Source organism: Vigna radiata, unplaced genomic scaffold, assembly GCF_000741045.1.
Source record: "Vigna radiata var. radiata cultivar VC1973A unplaced genomic scaffold, Vradiata_ver6 scaffold_51, whole genome shotgun sequence".
In the NCBI taxonomy this organism is placed as follows: Eukaryota; Viridiplantae; Streptophyta; class Magnoliopsida; order Fabales; family Fabaceae; genus Vigna; species Vigna radiata.
Window position 1 is genome coordinate 303,372 of NW_014542732.1, and position 5,871 is coordinate 309,242.

The 5,871-nt window shown below is 35.3% G+C and overlaps 1 pseudogene; it reads left to right on the forward strand.

Annotated features, from left to right (window-relative positions):
- The first annotated feature begins 606 nt into the window (after window positions 1–606).
- LOC106780656 lies at window positions 607–2,337 on the forward strand (annotated as a pseudogene).
- Window positions 2,338–5,871: the final 3,534 nt, after the last annotated feature.

The window sequence follows — 5,871 nt, forward strand, 5'->3', positions numbered from 1 at the left end:
ATGGCCGCGAAGGAGAAGGGTTTTGTCCACCAGACTGAGGATGCACGCATATATTTTGAATTGGAATGATCCAAGCTCGTTCTCTACGCTGCTCCTGCTAGGGTATTAGGGGCTGGTCGTGGTATGTATGGTATATGACTATGTTTTATTCCACTGGATATCGAATATGAATGATTAACATTGTATGATCGTTGGGTTCTCATGAGCTTAAGCTATGACCTTTACTGTTATTATTTATTTATAGTCTTAACCAGTGCTTTTGAATGCCTTCACACAAAGTTATGCTTCACCTTTTAGAAATAATGATTTTTGTAATTACCTAGGTAGAGGTGGCAAAAGACGAAGCTTTTGAGCGTATCTTTCAAGGAGGATACAAACCTTTGAATTTTATTACAAGAATCTGGTGCTATTCTACGATGCCTAAATGATGAGCGTATCATATCCATGTTTTCCATTCACAAACCATTATTTTCCTGAACAGGTAGAGGGGAAGCATTTTTTGATTCCAAGCCCTGGTTAGACTCAAATTGTGAAGATGATTTCTATAGGGTCAATGGTGGTAAGGATTCCCTGTAACTCTCTTTCCTTTGGTGTCTTTTTTTTGCTGAATTAGTTTACTTGGTCATTTTGTTATGTGTAATTAGGATATGAATCATGAGTTGAGAAAAATAAATTGGGTATACACTCCTGAGGATGTGGGTACAGTAGGTGCAATTCGGGCTATTTCTCATCACCTAACTGCTAAAGACATTTTGGTGGAATATCCCTCCCTTCCTGGCCTGTGAACTCTGTGATCTAAATAATATTGTTCTTCATTGTCAGTGATGATCTTATTACGGATGTGCCACTTGGTGTTGTTGCAGCTACTCATAGACGAGATGATGCAATTGTTACTGCTATGCTCTGCTCTGCTCCTATGAGTGGAGCTTTAGAGTCAGTATCTTCTAGTGGGAAAGACAAAACCAAGAAACCTGGCCACTGACTTGATAGGGCTGGATCCCACAAAGCAGTTTTTAGTTCACATAGCAACTGGTTAGTTATCTAGCTTTTGTTTATATATGGCATGGTATTGTTGTATGTGTATTCATGTGGAATCTTGCAACAATTTTCAGGAGCAGAAGTTGAGAAGGATCTTCGAATTTAGAAGAGCATACTCCCTGCAATTGGCCAGGTACTTTTCTTTTTCTCTTGTCTGGACCTTCTTAGTTGGTTCCACCTACCTATAATTTCTCTAATATTACATGTTTATCATTCTTATGGTGTGAGATTTAACTGTCTATTATGTAGCAAAACTTTCTACTTTCATTTTCTATTTACTGTTATTTATTGCATCTCTTATTCAGCACATTGACCAACTTTATTATTGGAGTTGTTTTCTGTTTGTGATTTATGTGGAAATGGAAATTGGTTATCATGCTTCCAGAGTTAGAAAACTGTTCAATTTGTCAATCTTATAGAAGTAACATCTTNTGTGAAAATATGAATTGGTCATCTGGTTAATTGAAAATTAAAAGCAAGACTTTTGTTATTTCTTATTTCTCTTTATTGTTATTTGTCGTTCATGTAGATAGAAATAAGAGNTGATCTNATGGATGCCCACTTGTATGCGTTCAAAAGGTATATTCATTTTCTTTTTTAATTCCTTCCTTGTTCTTTTGTCTTGAATCACTCATTTTTGCATCCTGAAACAAACTTTTGTTGCAGATCAATTCTACAAGAAGTTCTAGATCAGAAAAGTGCATTTCATAGCTTAAAGCATGATGTATTNCCATATCTAGTCCGGAGCCAACTGNTTAGTTGTTAACGNTTTTTCACGAGATAGGTTAGGTATTGTTGAACTTATAAAGATTCTAACCTTGTTCAAATTTTCTTAATGAGAGTTAGAATTCAAAAGTATTATTTAATGGTATGCCACAAGTGGAAGAAAATGGAACTGTAAAGGTTATATCTCAGAGCAATCAACAAATGCTATCTCAAATACTTGCTAATGCATCTGAACCAACCTTTCATCTACGACATGCACTGGGTTCTTATAGTTATACTTCTGATCGAAAAACCCACAAATGCTATGTGTATATTGCTGGAAGCAGCAAGTACTGTGCTCGCTTAAATTCTATACAAGCATACAATGACATAAACCGAGATGTCAGTTTGTTGTTGTTATGGCCTTTATCAGGAACTTGTGATTATCTTAAATTCTCTAGTTGCTTTGCATTATTAATTTTTTATTGTTATAGGTAATAGGAGAGGCTACTCATTTATCAGGGACATTGTTGATGATTTATTGACAAGAGTAATTCCTCGTTACCAAGGTATAAAAGTTACTAAACACTTGAATTTCCACCTATTATTTTTTTTCTTTAATTTCACAACCATTTGGTGGGAGAACGAGAATTGTACTACTGAATAATTAATTGCTAATTATTAATAAGTTAGGACTTTTCAATTTTTCCAATTAATATTTTATTTTATAATTATGTTTCGGATAAATATTTCTCATATTATGTCTACGGGTTAAAGATGAATCCTCCTCCTTATTTCTTCTGCAGGGAATTGTTTAGTTGACAATGGGTTTTCTAAACAACAGTTCTACAATCCAATGATCATTTCATCAATTTATGTCTCTAAATCCCTGGTGGTTTTTTCATAGTTCTTGGGGTTACACCTCTCCAGAAACTTGTCAAACTTTTCATTACAGCTTTTGACTTGTTCCGTCACATCAGCTATCTGTTGGCAAAGTTGTTGATCATACTCCCACATTTCTATTGGTGAGGAGTATTGTTGCTGCCACTGATATTGTTGCCTCTCCTCTATGCTTCTAGGAGAAGAAAATCTTGTATACATGTCTTGTGGCAAGAATTCATCATTCTTTACAGTCTCTTCTATGCCCTTGACATGGTACACTTCCAAATTCATAATCCTCTGAAGCAGTTCATCAGACTCTGTATTTTTCTTAATTGGTCTAATTTGTGGCTCAGCAGCTTGCCCAAATTGACTTCGATCCATGTATGAGTGAGGTTCCGACCAGTGGTTGAAATTATTTTGGTAGAATTGAGTGCCCATATACCCAAATTCTTGTCTAAACTGCATTCTGCAAACATTAGACACAAAACCCTAGAGAACATTTATTAAAACAAAAATAAAAACAAACATAAAATCAAGGCAACTTCAATCAATTTACACTCGAGGTTTACTTTTTCAAGTAGTGTAAATTGATTGAAGTTGCCTTGATTTTATGTTTGTTTTTATTTTTGTTTTAATAAATGTTCTCTAGGGTTTTGTGTCTAACATTTGCAGAATGCAGTTTAGACAAGAATTTGAGTATATGGGCACTCAATTCTACCAAAATAATTTCAACCACTGGTGGGAACCTCACTCATACATGGATCGAAGTCAATTTGGGCAAGCTGCTGAGCCACAAATTAGACCAATTAAGAAAAATACAGAGTCTGATGAACTGCTTCAGAGGATTATGAATTTGGAAGTGTACCATGTCAAGGGCATAGAAGAGACTGTAAAGAATGATGAATTCTTGCCACAAGACATGTATACAAGATTTTCTTCTCCTAGAAGCATGGAGGAGAGGCAACAATATCAGTGGCAGCAACAATACTCCTCACCAATAGAAATGTGGGAGTATGATCAACAACTTTGCCAACAGATAGCTGATGTGACGGAACAAGTCAAAAGTTGTAATGAAAAGTTTGACAAGTTTCTGGAGAGGTGTAACCCCAAGAACTATGAAAAAACCACCAGGGATTTAGAGACACAAATTGATGAAATTATTGATAAGGAGTAGGCTGAGATAGGGGTGGAAAAGACAGAAGAAATAAAAATAGAAAGAGTTGTTGCTGAGATAGATGAAGAAAAGGTAGAGATTTATGAGGAGAAAATAGAGGAAGAAGAAGAGAAAAGGTTGAGTGAGGGAGAGAAAGCTGAGAAGAGAGAAAAAACAGTGGTTGAGAAAAAAGAAAAAATATGTGAAAATAAAGAAGAAAAGAAGAAAAAAGAAAAAAAAGAAAGTTGAGAGAAAAGAAGAGTGAGAAAAAGAGGAAGAAAGAAAAAAAGACAAGATCCTATGAAAAACCCTTTTCCTCATCCAAAGAGATATCATAGGAAAGAAAAGAAGTTCAAGTGCTTTATGGAGATCTTCATGAAATTGGAGATTAAAGTTCCTATGATTGAGATATGGAAACATGTCCTTGGTGTTCTGAACTTAATGAAGAAATTCAGCAGGAAGAAGAAAAAGAAAAGAATATCAAGCAAAAGGGAGTATCAACACCTATTGATGGGTGTTTGAACTCTACGGGTCAGGCTAGTGACATAAAAAAAGCGCTTACTAGGAGGCACCCCAGTGATCCAAGAATAATATTTTTGTATTTTAAATTTTTTAGATCTTGGTGATGTAATTATGAACAATTTTTAAATTTTTGTGAATTGGGTAGCTTCTACATAGGGAAGCTAAAAGAATTTTAGGTACTCACTGAAGGGTACAGGAAGGCACACCTACTGAAGGGTGTTGGAAGGAATTGCACTTACTGACAAGTGCTAAATAGGTTTGGGGTCAGGCTCGTGACGTTAAACAAGCGCTACTAGGCTTTATTTTTGCAATTTTAAATTCTTAGAATAGGTTGAATTTTGTTTTCTGCTTGGCTTTAATACTTTTCTGAAGATGTTTGACTGATTAATTTGCATGATGAACCTATTTGATGATGATTTGATGTGGATGATAATTGAGTTGTGTTGCATGTTAATATCTTGTAAAACAGATGTGTGATGAATTATGATTGTGGTTATGATGCTAAGCAGGGTGTATGAATGAATATTGTGTGAGAAAGCATGTTGTGTGAGGTATTGAACTCCAGAGTTTTTATGGTTGTATGTATTGTTCACAGGAAAACATGAATGATATTGCCTGAATCTTGAATTTTGATTGAATTGCATGTGAAGGTCATATGATCAAGGCCATCTTTGATAACCCTTCTCTGGCCAAATTTCCACCCACAATGCTTAAATGATTATACCCTTTTTGAACCCTAGCCTTAAACAGGATGCGAACCCTTGTTTTGAAATTCTTTACCTTGAGTTGGGTTGAGCTTAAATGTATGTGATGAAAAAGTTCAAGTTTGGGGTTGCATAGGGGAAATTGAAAAAGAAATTGAAAAGCATTGAGCTCAAAAGTTTGAAAAAGAAAAATACATGAGAAAAAGAAAAGAAAAGAAGAAAAAGCATGAAGATGAGCTCAATGCAAAAGAAAAAGGAAGAAGTTGGGAAATAAGTGAGATTGGTCAGGAAGAGAGTTGTGCTTAATTGTTGAATATTATGGTAGCTCTCTTAACTCAAGGACTTTGCATTCTAGAAAAAAAAAATTTCTTGTTAGCCCAGCCTCATTACAAGCCTTGGAAAAGTCCTTTTGATGGCATTTGCATGTAAGGATTTTGATTGTTTTAGATGAATGACAATTTTGTTTCATGTGACTTGTGAAAGGTAGAGAGTTGGAGTGACACCCTAAACACTTGAGTGATTGAGTGAAACACGGCCAACTGCTAAGCACTGAATTTATGTACTTTTGCAGTGTTTAACATCCATGTTTCGGTTTGTCTTAGACAAAACACTGTTCATGTTTCGGTTTGTCTTGGAAAAGTCCTTTTGATGGCATTTGCATATAAGGATTTTGATTATTTTAGATGAATGACAATTTTGTTTCATGTGACTTGTGAATGATAGAGAGTTGGAGTGACACCCTAAACACTTGAGTGATTGAGTGAAACACGGTCAACTGCTAAGCACTGAATTTATGTACTTCTGCAGTGTTTAGCATCCATGTTTCGGTTTGTCTTAGACAAAACACTGTTCATTTGGTATGCTTGT